The sequence below is a fragment of the Pleurodeles waltl genome, chromosome 7, assembly GCF_031143425.1.
Source record: "Pleurodeles waltl isolate 20211129_DDA chromosome 7, aPleWal1.hap1.20221129, whole genome shotgun sequence".
NCBI classification, from domain to species: domain Eukaryota; kingdom Metazoa; phylum Chordata; class Amphibia; order Caudata; family Salamandridae; genus Pleurodeles; species Pleurodeles waltl.
This window is the reverse complement of record NC_090446.1, coordinates 598,813,046-598,825,633: the sequence shown is the minus strand read 5'-3', so window position 1 is coordinate 598,825,633 and position 12,588 is coordinate 598,813,046.

Sequence of the window (12,588 nt, the reverse complement as noted above, 5' to 3'; positions counted from 1 at the left end):
AGTGCAAACAATAGGTTTCCATGCAAAAAGGACTCAAAATATATCCAAAATAGCAACAGAAGGAACATCTACAACTAATTTCAATGTGGGTTCATGACATGACCTTTCAGAGTACACATGATGTTGGCAAAAAACTGTTAAGATTGTATCTGTTAATAATATGTCTTGGCATGTTTATCATGCCTAAAACACTATGGATAAGGAAATAGCTGCATAGCCACTTCCCACCTACAGAACATGAACATGGTACTAACATTCATAGCCTTGACACCAATGTATGTGATCCAATACGAATCTAGCAATAAGTCCATGGTTACAAACACGTAGGATGTCAACTCAGATAACACATTCTACAGACCTATGTACATCCCTCACTTACCAAGGGGGTTCACCTAGTAACAGGTCTGAATAAGTTTTGCAAGTATGGCATGTGAAATGTCAGATGGACATCACAGCCTCACATGATGCTGTCACTCATCAGAAACCTTTTGAAAAGTAGGAATGACTTCAAATTGTCATACTCTACGTTGCACATGGACATGAAGTAAGGGACATTGGAATGGACAGAGGGCAAACACCTAGACAACTTACCATCATGATATTGGGAGTATAGACCTGTAGTTAGGAAGGAACAACCACCAAGATAAGAAAAGCTGTATAGTGGTATACACATTTGACACAGTCACATGTGCATCACCATATGCTTCTGTACAGAGGGGGCAAAATAGGAGAGTAATATGTCCCTATACAAATTAGAATCTGCACACCTATGTACCAGTTTTGGGGACTGCACATCAAAGTATTCCTTGGAGAGATTTGACCCTTTGCACTTACCACACTATCACAGCTTAGAAACTTTCACATCAGACACTAATCTGTTCAATGGATGAAAATGTGTCAAGTCTGTACTTACCCCCTTGTGGCTGCTGTACTGCCCTCAAATGCCCATCTAACTCCGGGTAAGCCTCCAACAATATGCAGGCCATTAAGGGGGTCAAGGTCCAACGGGCACCCTATCCTCGTTGGGAGAACATCCCCAGCTGGGTCTCTGCAACTTCTGGGCCCAGTGACTCAGGTCCTCCCACCGCTTCCTACAGAGGGTGCTCTGTTGGCTGTGGGCCACCAGGGTCTGCACAGTCTTGGCGATGGCATGCCAAATCCCCTTTTTCTGATGGGCGTTAACTTGCATGGATGACACAGACAAGAAGAGCATGTCATGTCTACATACACAATACCAAAACAAGCAGGGTGAAAATACAAGTTAGTGCAACTAGCCATACACAAACTGCCTTCAACATCCCCTTCAATGAGGGATGACCATCTGCAGTCAGGCCATGTGTGATGTTGAGACAGGCATACACCATGCATACCCAACACCAGGTGTCAGCTTGAAACATGTGACCAGACCACAAGCATCTCTCTATACATGGTATATCTTTCCAAATATTTTTCACACAGCATTCACTGATCATATATTACAGTCTGCAGTTGGGTCAGGGTACATACATCACACTTACTCTACTATGTCTCAGGACTCAAAATCTACATGCCGACCTACCCACACATTTTACCACAATCCTTCATTCCACCACATTCTCTGGACATCATCATACACTTAACCTTTCAAACATTACATTTGCATTGAAATTACCTGTTCCTCTGGTTCACCATAGAGCTGTCCATATAGGGGTAGATTCTCTTCCAGAAGCTTTTAAAGCTCCTCAGGGGAGAAGGCAGGGGCCAATCACCTGTAGGACATGGCATGATTGCTCCCAGAGGCAGTACGCAGCATCTCAGGTCATGGAGATCTTGCTGGCAGCAGTGTCAGGAGTCAAGTGAGAGATGAAGTATGAGTTGGCAGTCACCTCCACCACATAAAAGAGCATCACAGCCGGAGGACATCACCATTGGTCCTAGGCTGCCAAAGGCAGCAATGTGTTCCAATGGCAATGTCCACCGCAGTTGTATCCGCCTACCACGACTTCTGCTGGCAGACTTAGGTCACTTCCTAATGTCCAGTACAGTAGGTCAGGCAGCTGCCATTTTAATGCTCATATATAAACGGAAAAAGTATTTAAAAGGTGCGTCAAACATATATAGCAATGTACATTAAATATGTACAGGATGTCAAAGATGTGTTACAAGAAATGTAAATGTAGTGGCATAGTCAGCAGAGCAATTACAAATTGACATACGATATATGTGTCCCTTTTATGTGCAACATGTTAATAATGGTATTGTCACATAGACTGTCAGTGACATGCTTTGTAATTTCTAAAATATGATAGAGGAAAGGGGATGTGAATGCAGTAATAAGATATTATTTGCTGAGGTATGTTCAGTGTATTCGTTTCAACAGTTTCAGGTAACATTTTAGAGAATTATATCTGTCATAGGAATTAACATATTTATGATGTACAGAGTGAGTGATACACATACATTTTGGTATTTCTCCTATATAGTTACCCTGGCATAAGAAGAGTGAAAGAACCTCCAGTGTACCATCCACTAGCAAACCGTCATATCATGGAGGAGCGACATGTGATTCAAATCTACCACTTGGATAGGCATACAGTCATTGATCTCTGTTGTCAGTTGGAGCCAGATCTGATGACTGCCATTTGTAATCCCCAGAGCATACCACCCATTGTCCAAATCATGTCAGTACTACACTTCCTGGCCACAGGCTCCTTTCAAAATACAGTGGCCCTAACTGCAGGGATGTCTCAGTCTATGTTCAGTCTGGTCTTGAAGGCTGTACTGTCTGCATTGTTGAAACACCTGGACAGCTACATCAGATTTGGCCCACGTAAAGGCTGATTTTTATGCTTTGGGACACATTCCGCATGTGGTTGTAGCCATAGATGGCTCCCATGCAGCCTTGGTTCCTCCAAAAGCCAATGAACAGGTGTATATGAAGAAAAGAAAACTTCCACTCCATCAATATCCAGTGGTCTGTTTGGCTGACCTCTACATTTTGCAAGTTTGTGCCAGGCACCCAGGGTCAGTCTGTGATTCCTTCATCATGTGGAACAGTAAGATCCCACTGATGAAGATACAACAATGCACAGAGAGGGCCTTGCAAGTTGGTAAGTCACCTATGTCATGTGTGTCTGTCACTTTTATCTTCTAACAAATGTGTGGATGTGCATTACTTATGTTTGCCTTTCTAAACTCTTCTTTACAGGGGACTCCGGTTACCCAAACCATCCCTGGTTGTTAACACCAGTGAGGTACCCAACCACGCCAAGGGAAGTCTGCTTCAGTGAGGCCCAAGGAAGGATAATAAGTCTGGTAGAGCCCTCCTCTACTCACTCACCAAAGTATGTCAAACTATTGTTGCCAGCTGCATGCTCCACAACTTCACACTGGGACGTCAAATCCCATTTATACCAGATGAGGAGGAGCTATCAGTTCCTGTGGATGAAAATGCAGATGTGCCAAGTGAGGATGAGTATGGTGAGAATGAAGCTAGATACTTCAGGGTAGATCTTATCAATCAGTACTTAACTTGACTTTAGTTATGTGATGTTATGTAATTTAAGTAACTTAGTGGGGTATTGGTGGGGTTAGGGATCTTTGATAAGGGCCTTAGTATGACCATCAGACAGGTCATAGGTAGCTTCAAAACACATAACTCAGATGTGCATGCAGAATGGTACATGGAATAGTGTGAAGCTTTTTGATCACCATAGTCTAATTTTCTCCCAATGCAGTCTGAGTTACCATTGTATATAGGAATTGTCTGTATGATGATTTTGTTTCAATGCAGCCTATACTTCATGTTTGACATTTATAATTTGCAGATTACTTCACAAGCGCATTCTCATTTGGCAATATCAGACACTGTCACAGGCAGGTGGAATTTGCAGACTGACAAGTAAAGTAAACATGGATTGAACCAAGTACTGTCAGGCATTAGATTTGTGGTGTGTGAGTTCTATGCCCAGACTGTCAGGACAGTGAAATGGAGTATCCTATTCCACTCAATAGACCTCTTTGGCATAGGAGGTTTGTTCAGTGGTGCCCTGTGTGTATTCATTTGTCTCTCACACGTGTCATCCTGTGCTATCCAGACCCTCAACCATCAGAATGGTTTGTATTTATAATAACTAAGTTGTATGTAGCCGTCACTGTGTTTCCTCACTGCAGGCCATTGTGCATGTGTCTCAAGACTGACATAGGTGAGTGGTATGCCTACTGATACCTGACCATGGTAAGTGGAAGGTTCCATGACTGGGGGCATTTGTACTGACCTCTGTCTTTATCAAGGGGTGTGGTCAATTGGGAGCTATAGTATGGGTATGTGATAACGGTTTAGCTGATGATAAGTTGAAACAACATGTTTGCCTGTTGGGATTGTGAAAGACTGACATGTCCGTAACTTCAGTAATCTGTGGGGTGGTAGTGACTGACTCCTATGCTGAAATACTGAAGTGAGCAGCAACACTTCACTGTGTGATCATTGACATTCTCCCAGCCTAAGTGTGGGAAAATTCGATGAAAGTGATTTGTGTTGTGTCTATCATTATTATTCAGAGAAAATCAACTCTGATTAAACAGTACATGTGAGATGGAACATAACGAATGTCTTACATCTGAGAGAAACATCTTTGTGCAAGAGGTGTTATAGATTACATTTAAATATGTTTGCTAAATGATTCCCACACATAATCTGTGGTTAAGTAGTATTTATTGAGGAGTGCACAACAAAATTAGTGATTGGATCAAATATAACACAAAGGAAACAGCGAAGGGTTCTGTCACGGTGGATGAAATCATCAAGGTAGCTGCTACAACATTTGGAGACACAAGTCCAGTGTCCTTGTATCATAGGAAAATGGAGATAGGTTTCAGAAAAGTCAACAGGGTGTATCTGTGCCACACAAGTGGAACCAATCAGTAGAGGATCACTTCCTGGCAGTGGTTTTAGTCTTAACATCTGCTCCTCCTGGATGTTTTGGGGGCCATCCACGTTTGCGGGGGGTTCTTCAGTTACAGAGGCAGGGGTGTCTGAGGCATGTCCTTCCCCTGGCATGGTCTCCATTCCATTTGAAGCCATAGATGTAAAAGGGGCTGATGTCTCATTGCTAGTAGAAGGGGCCAGCTGGTGTGTACAAAACCTATTCAGTGTTGTATTCATATTTCTCAGCACCCCTGCAATGGAAGCCAAGTGGGCATTTTGGGTTGCATGACTTCCTGGTGGTTGTCCCTCTGCAACTGCGTTATCTCTCCCCTCATGGTTAGTACCTGGCCCATCATGCCTTGGGAATTTTGGTAAACTCCCAAGACTTTGGAGATGGTGTCCTGACCAGTTGTATCCCTAGGAGCGTCCATCCTCTGGCCTACACCATCCCTCCCACGTACCCTACACCCGCTTGCCTATGCCACTTGCACAGTTTGCCCACTCCCACTGGTGCCAGGTCTGTCAATGTCTGGGTTTACGACAGGAGACTCAGGTACCTGTACTGGGGGATACAGGATGGTAGACACTGTCTTTGGAACACAGGTTTTGGGGGGTGAATGGTTGCCTGTGATGTGGAAGCAGCAGGGCTGGAAGAGTCAATATAGGCAGGGTGAGGCTCACAGGTGTTGACTGACCAGGTTCCCCAGCTGGGCCAGCTTTGTCCTCTATTCCCACACATCCAGGGGTATATTCTTCACTGAGGGCTTCATCCAGAGGGGTAGTGGCAGTCTTGGGTGGCCTTTCCATGATGACATTGGATAGGTTACCTGTAGGAGAAGTGAAACACACAGTTGCTGAAAGTAATGCAACAAGTGATATCAAAGTTTGACCACAAGACATGCTATGTGACATGCACACAATGCCTTTACTTGATCCCCTGATATGACAATAACACCTGTTTCCACATCTGGGTTAGGCCAATATGGCCACAGAGACCTGTTGACCGGTGGTGTTGGTTGTGTGGGGTATAAATGTATGTGTTGTGTGTGTTGTGCAGGTGTGGGACGAGTGCTATGTGAAGTGTGTAGGGGTGCCTATTCTATGGTTGGTAAATATTTTTGTGCGGCCTCTAGCAGTGTCTGGCGTTCTGGTTGCAAAGGATTGTAGGGTATGAAGGGGTGTGTTTTATAATGCAGTGTGTAGGTGTGTCGGGTGTGTGGATGTCTGTTAGGTGTGGGGTTTTCAAACTAACCAATGTAGTGTGGTGTATTACTGATGTGACCGACGACCACCGCGGTTCGCACCGCCATTGGTTTTCCACCATGGAAGAACCGCAGTTGTGATTTGTGGGTCATAATAGGACCTGAGGTTTTTCGGCAGGGTGATGGTGCTGGTAGTAGGACAGCCTCTTTCCCACCCTCCAGAGTCCTGGCAGTGTTGGGATTCTGGCTGTCTTTTGGCAGGCTTGGCTGTGTAACTCGCAATATGGTAGTCATACAGACAGGTCTTACCGTCAGACGCCAAAGTCGTAATGAGGCCCTAAGTCTGCAAAGCACAAACCAGAGAGAAGGTGTGTTTCCAAGTGCCGACTCCGTCACCTATTAGTGCTTCACTTCATCATCCTGTTTTTCTATCCCAACCTATCTAAAGTAAATTCTGCAGCAAGTGATGTCTGTGTCACATTTCTTTACCCAAGTGAAGTTATCTTCCATAATACAGTACAGATTGATGGTTCCAATATATTTTTTCCCTCAACAATCAGTGTGTTTTTGAAGTTCTTCTTCACATTGATTGATGGTAGGAAAACTATTTGAACCTTCAATCCGTAGTACATGATCATTTATTTACACGTGGCCCAACCAACCATTCCATAGCTAAACCTCTAGCTAGCTCAACCCCTTACAACTTACCTGTCTTTGGACTAATTTATTTCCCTACTGCCAAGTGAAGGTATTTAATAATCTGTGTTGGAGGTATTTAATAATTTGTGTGAGTGTAATGTGTGACTAAGGGCCTTCGCCTGATGTAGATTTTTGTGGATGGGATACTCTGTAACAAACAAGAGATCCCATTTGCTGCACTATAGTTCATTATATTCTTCCATGCATTGACTACTGTGATACCATACCGCGGATGGGATATCTGTTATCTGCCAAGTGTGTCCCATCTGCCAGACTATCATCCTAAGTCTATAGCCTAAGTGTGGACTTAGATAAGTAGAAAGGAGGAGGGAGTTGAAGAAGAGCAGGATCATTGGAATTAAAAGTTCACATGACATTCTACAGCTGAGCTGCCCCAAAAACATGCTTGAGAGTAACCACCAGACTCACCAGCATGGCTCTGTTATGTTGCATTGTTAACCCCTTCAATGCGGGCGTTGGCCACTGGCCGACGCCCGCACTACCTCCCTGGTGCGGGTCACGACCAGTGGCCGACACCAGGGAGGGGGTTAATAAATCCTTGGGTGTGTCGCACCCGAGGATTTATTATTATTTATTTTTTTTTGCCCCAGGGAGACACAGAAGCTCTTCCGTGTCTCCCCCTGCTCCCCACCCGCCCCTTTGTGACATCAGCGTGCCGCGAGGCACGCTGACGTAACAAAGTTGATTTCCCCATCGGAGTAGGACTAGCCTTGTGGCCGCTTCCTGCTCCGATGGGGAAAACGGCCTTCCCCAAGTTCGGGAAGGCCTCGTAAGAAAGGGGAGAGTCATCACATCCAAATAAAATAATGTTATGAAACTGTACTGTGCTGCTATAATATAAATCTGTTGGAACTGAGAATCACAATTTGATCGTTTGTAGTTTAATCTTCTCTTACTTTATTGATATAGCTACTCCTGCTGATGGTACTACGCACTAACCAGCACCACCCCACCCACCAACATGGTGGAGATAGTTGCCGGGCTGAGGCAGCAAAGGTTGGAGGCCATAGCTGCCCCAATTCACTGACTGTTGGCCCTGGAATAGGAGGAGCAGGAGGTACAGGCCCAGACAGAGGCACTGTAACAGGGTACCTCGGGCCGTCAGCCATCGGCCATCATCCTCCAACTCGGCCACACCACCATTGATGCCTACATCTGAGGTCCTCCACTGCCACCTGTACCACCCCCCACCCCCTTGGACTGAACAGTACACCGCCTCCTCCACATCTTACAGCAGTTGGCTACTCTGACCAACAAGACGGCACTGCTCCGGCAAGGGCAGCAGAGCTTGGCCCGTAAACTAGATGCCCTCAAGGCCCTTTTTTAATTTATATTTTGTTTTGGTGGGAGAGCATGTTTTGAGTGAAGAGGGTGGAAGGGCAAAGTTGTGGAAAGGGTTTGGGCTTTATTGGGCTTCGTCATGTTCGTTTGAGCTTGAGTTGAATTATACTAACTTTTTAGGATATTTTGGCTTCTGGAGGAGGTAGGCCTGTTGTGGGTGTAGAGGGTGGGTTAAATAATAAATGGGGTTTCCTTTATTTTTCTTGTTCATCATTCATTATTGGTCTCCCTATTGCTAGTTGGCATAGTATAATTTATTATAGCATTGTTGAGTGTTCTGTTGTGTTAAGAGACGTCAACACTGAGCTGCCCAATAGTTTGTCAAATTGTCACATTTACATAAATCAATCTTTCCCCTTCAATGTTCCTTACCTGAAGTTCCTTGCCATGCTCTTCACTAGGTTACTCACTTCTTCCTGCAGTCCAGTTCTACCTAGCCACCAGAGTGGCACCCTCTGGCAACAGAAACTTGGTTACTTCAAATCTGTTTCAGTTGATGACATTTTGCAGCACCCAGTCACAAATTGATTATACACAATAGGAGTAGTTAATATAGTAACTCCCTTCCCCTACCACCTGCCCAGTTGGGGTCTCCCAACAAAGACAAAAAAAATATCTTTCCTTCCACAGAACAACTTAACTACTAAGTTAACAAGTTCTTATGTTTTCTTCTTACCTAAATTGATTAGGGCATAGTACCTTTCGAAAATCTTCCCAAACCTTATTGCAGGGTTTCCCAAAAGGTCCTTTGTCATTATTAACGGTGGTGATATTAGTGTGCTCTTCCTGTGCTACCAGGGAAGACATCACAAAGCAAGGTCCCACCCACCACCTATTCCAATCTGGTAAACTCCAACTGTCGGATTCATCTGAAGGATTATTTATTCTTCACAGAGAAATAGACTGAAATAAAATACACAGTGGCTGGTTTATGAAAGAGTGAGACCAGACTACCATGACAAAAAAACTCTTGGACTAGTGTGTACTATCGTGGGACACTGGAACAGAGTCAGTCATTGTTCTGACTCTTCTGTGCTATGACGATGTGTTATGTTATCCCTTTCATGCCTGAGTGGGTAAGTGTGGATGGTTTGGGCTTTTGTATTGTTCAGGTAAGAAGATCCTGCAGTAAGCTGGTATCACTTTCACCACATGTGCACCACCACTAAGTGTGTGATCCATTTATTGTATAAATTAAGACACACCTCAATAAATCACATAACAAGGGGAAAGGGGGTTAGGGGTTGTATGATTGGATGGGAATGTGTAGTTGGGTAAAGGAGTGACAAAACAAGCATGGCACAACAACAATATTCATCAGGTTGATGAGCAGCAAACCATCATCATTAAATCTGTTGTTGAAGGAAATAAAGGATTGACACAGTTCAATTAAATGCATTGCAAACAACTCTCAGCCCCAGAGTCCCAAGTTATTATATATCTAAATGTTCTCTGATCTAGGTTTGAAAAATATAAATTATGGAGGAGTGAACCCACACAGTTCTAAAAATTATGAATGTTGAAAGAAAAATAATACTGTATATAAATGCCAAACTGGGTCATGCATCTGCATTCTTCTTGGACTGTCTTGAGTGCCTGGCTGAACCGGTCCGGTAAGGTAAGCAGGAGTTTTATGGATCTTTCACCTTTTGTGCAGGAGAAGAGAAGACCTGAGGATTGTAAAACAGGTAACAATATTGTAAAGTCAAGGAGAAGGACAGAAGGTAGGCTTCAACCTAACTGATCAATCTCACAACTGTCATAACATTTAGACAAGTGTGTCCATCATGTGATGATGAGACTGACATCCACATGTCTGTCTCCAGTTACAGCCCCCCAACCACAACCACATAATAGAGGAGTTTGACATTTGAGCCACCACACTTCTACGAATTTCCCAAATAAACACACCTCTCTCCAGTCCACAGGGCTGAGTAGGCCTCTTAGAGTTATCATCATGTCAGTTTCCCTTTGAAGTTGATAACTTCTTTCTTTTGGCTGTTGAGGTAGTCCCACCCTGAGTCCTGACTCCGCATAGCAAATCGGCCCATCTCCATCCCAACCCAAATGAGATTGAGAGAGATAGACCTGTAGTGCGCTGCTATTGATTAACAAAAAGAGAAAAATAATTTGAGCATTTTGTGTAGATTTGTGCTTGTGACTGATCTGGTCTCTGAAGAACCAAAACAAAACTACCTCAAGGAGTGGACTCCGCAAGTAAATCTAGCTAAGTGTGAAAGGGCCAATCACCCTCAGGCAAGATCACCCATCAAGCCTTACACAATGCCAATCATCAAAATAAAGTTAATAAATTAGTTGAAGCCCCTCCCTCATAATCTGCCAACCCAGGATTCATCAATCATCACTCACAATCACTAAATAATATATCACTCATTGGTGCAATAGTTACCTATTCCAATCCAAGAACGGTGGTACACAGTTGTATCTCCTCTTTTGATGGAAGCAACACATTGGCAATTTGTCAGTCTTGTAAATCAAATGTTCTTTTCTGGGGCAGCCTGCTAGGCAATGTAATAAAAGAGGATAGGCATGGGAAGGAGGCAAGCATTGTCTCCAACGTCCTTGAAGGAAATAGGGAGGCTTCTTCACTGCACACTGGTACAAATCCAAAACTCCAATCCGGAAAAAATATATAAAGCTCCTCTAGGTATAACCATTTTGTTTTGGCAAAGCAGTTCAACGATAATTAAAAAGTTATAGGGTGGCCTACTCAGGACTCAGTAATAGAAGTAGAGTTTGTCCTCAAACTCAAGTGGTCCACCCAGACGTTGATAAGGTAATGCATAGAGTTTGCCCTCAAACTCAAGTGGTTCACCCAGAAGTTGATAAGCTAACGTCCTTGCGTCTGACCAATTGCCCTCCTCCTCCTCCTTCTCCTGTGGAGTATTAGGAACAGTGTAATTGTGCGGTGTGAAGTGTTGGTTCATTTTAATCATGGTTAATCTCTCCCATGTTTTGAAATGAGAGACTGGACTTTCTGACAGTAAAAACTGCCCCATTTACACTGAAAACCTGCTCAGCAGACACATTAGTTACTAGGCAAGCTAGTTGCTTTATTGCCAGTGTTCTGAGTGCTGGCCATTGGCGCATCTTCCCATACCAATAGACCAATCGGTTTTGATCCATGTAGACCTCTTTTGGGCCATACAGACAGTCCTGGAACATCTTCTGAATGGTCACTGGTGCCCTCACTAGCTCGCCCTCTTCTACCTTTACCTCTGCAGTTGACGTAAGACCTGTCACTTGAAACCAAGCCATTACAGAGGTTGGGTCTGATTCTTCTGTTACTGTTGTTGCCGTTTTTTTTATTGCTGGTGCTGAGTGCAGATTCTTCTGCATACAGTCAGCATGTTGCTGGCTATGTCTTCTTTTTTTAGAAAGCCCTACGCAATCAGGTTGATGCAATGCGCCAACCACAGGACCCTGAAATAGCCACCACCTGGCACAGCCTTGACTATATTATTGCCATTGTCCATACAACAAATCCAATTGTAAAAACTCTGGGTCACAGCCATTCAAACACCTTGCTGTTAAAGTCTTTCAGAATATTTGCAGCTGTATGGGACTTCTCCATGGCTAACATGGCTACAGTTGCATGCTGCCCTTAAAATTTTCTTCAGTGATGAGACCTGTAGATAGCTGTTGCCTAACCCCGCAAAAGAGATCCAGTGTGCAATGATACACATGCAATAAGTTGCGTCACAACTGGCTCACATGTCTATCAATGGGCGGACAGTGTAAATAGTGCTCTGCTGCAAAGCTTGTCCAACCCATTGCAGTACATTGGGATGGAATGCTGGAACCACAACTCTGGCAAAATGAGTTTGACTGGGAACATTCCAGTGTGGGCAGATGACGGCCACAAATTTTGAAAATCCCACTCCTTCCACAAAAGAAAAAGGGAGGAGGTCCAACTCTAACATTTTAGCCAGCTTCCCATTGTACCAACGTGTCATTGAGTGGTTGTGTTCATAAGGCTCCTCCTACTATAAGATGCTCATAATGGTAGGAAATCGTGTCTCCATCCAACTCTTGTGCCATTTTGAGGTTGCGGAGGCATGTGATACTGGCACACTGCTGGGGACAGGGCTGCTTTGTGTAAAGCTATCATCCTTTTCTTGATCATCACCTTCATCTCCCACTGTGAGCAGAGCTGATCCCCCTCTCTCATCACCACCTGCAGCAATTTTTCGAGGTGCTCTTCATACCGGTTTGCATGATGCTTTTTCATATGAATCATTTGGCCTCCGGCAGCGTAGTGTGAACCTGCGTACCTCGACGAGCACTCACATGGCGAATCAAGCATATTACAATTATATTGCCCTGCGTGCTAATGTAAAGGAGTCCCAAACTGGATAGGAGAACTTTTTTAGCGGGCCACTGGTGCCACTGCCAGTG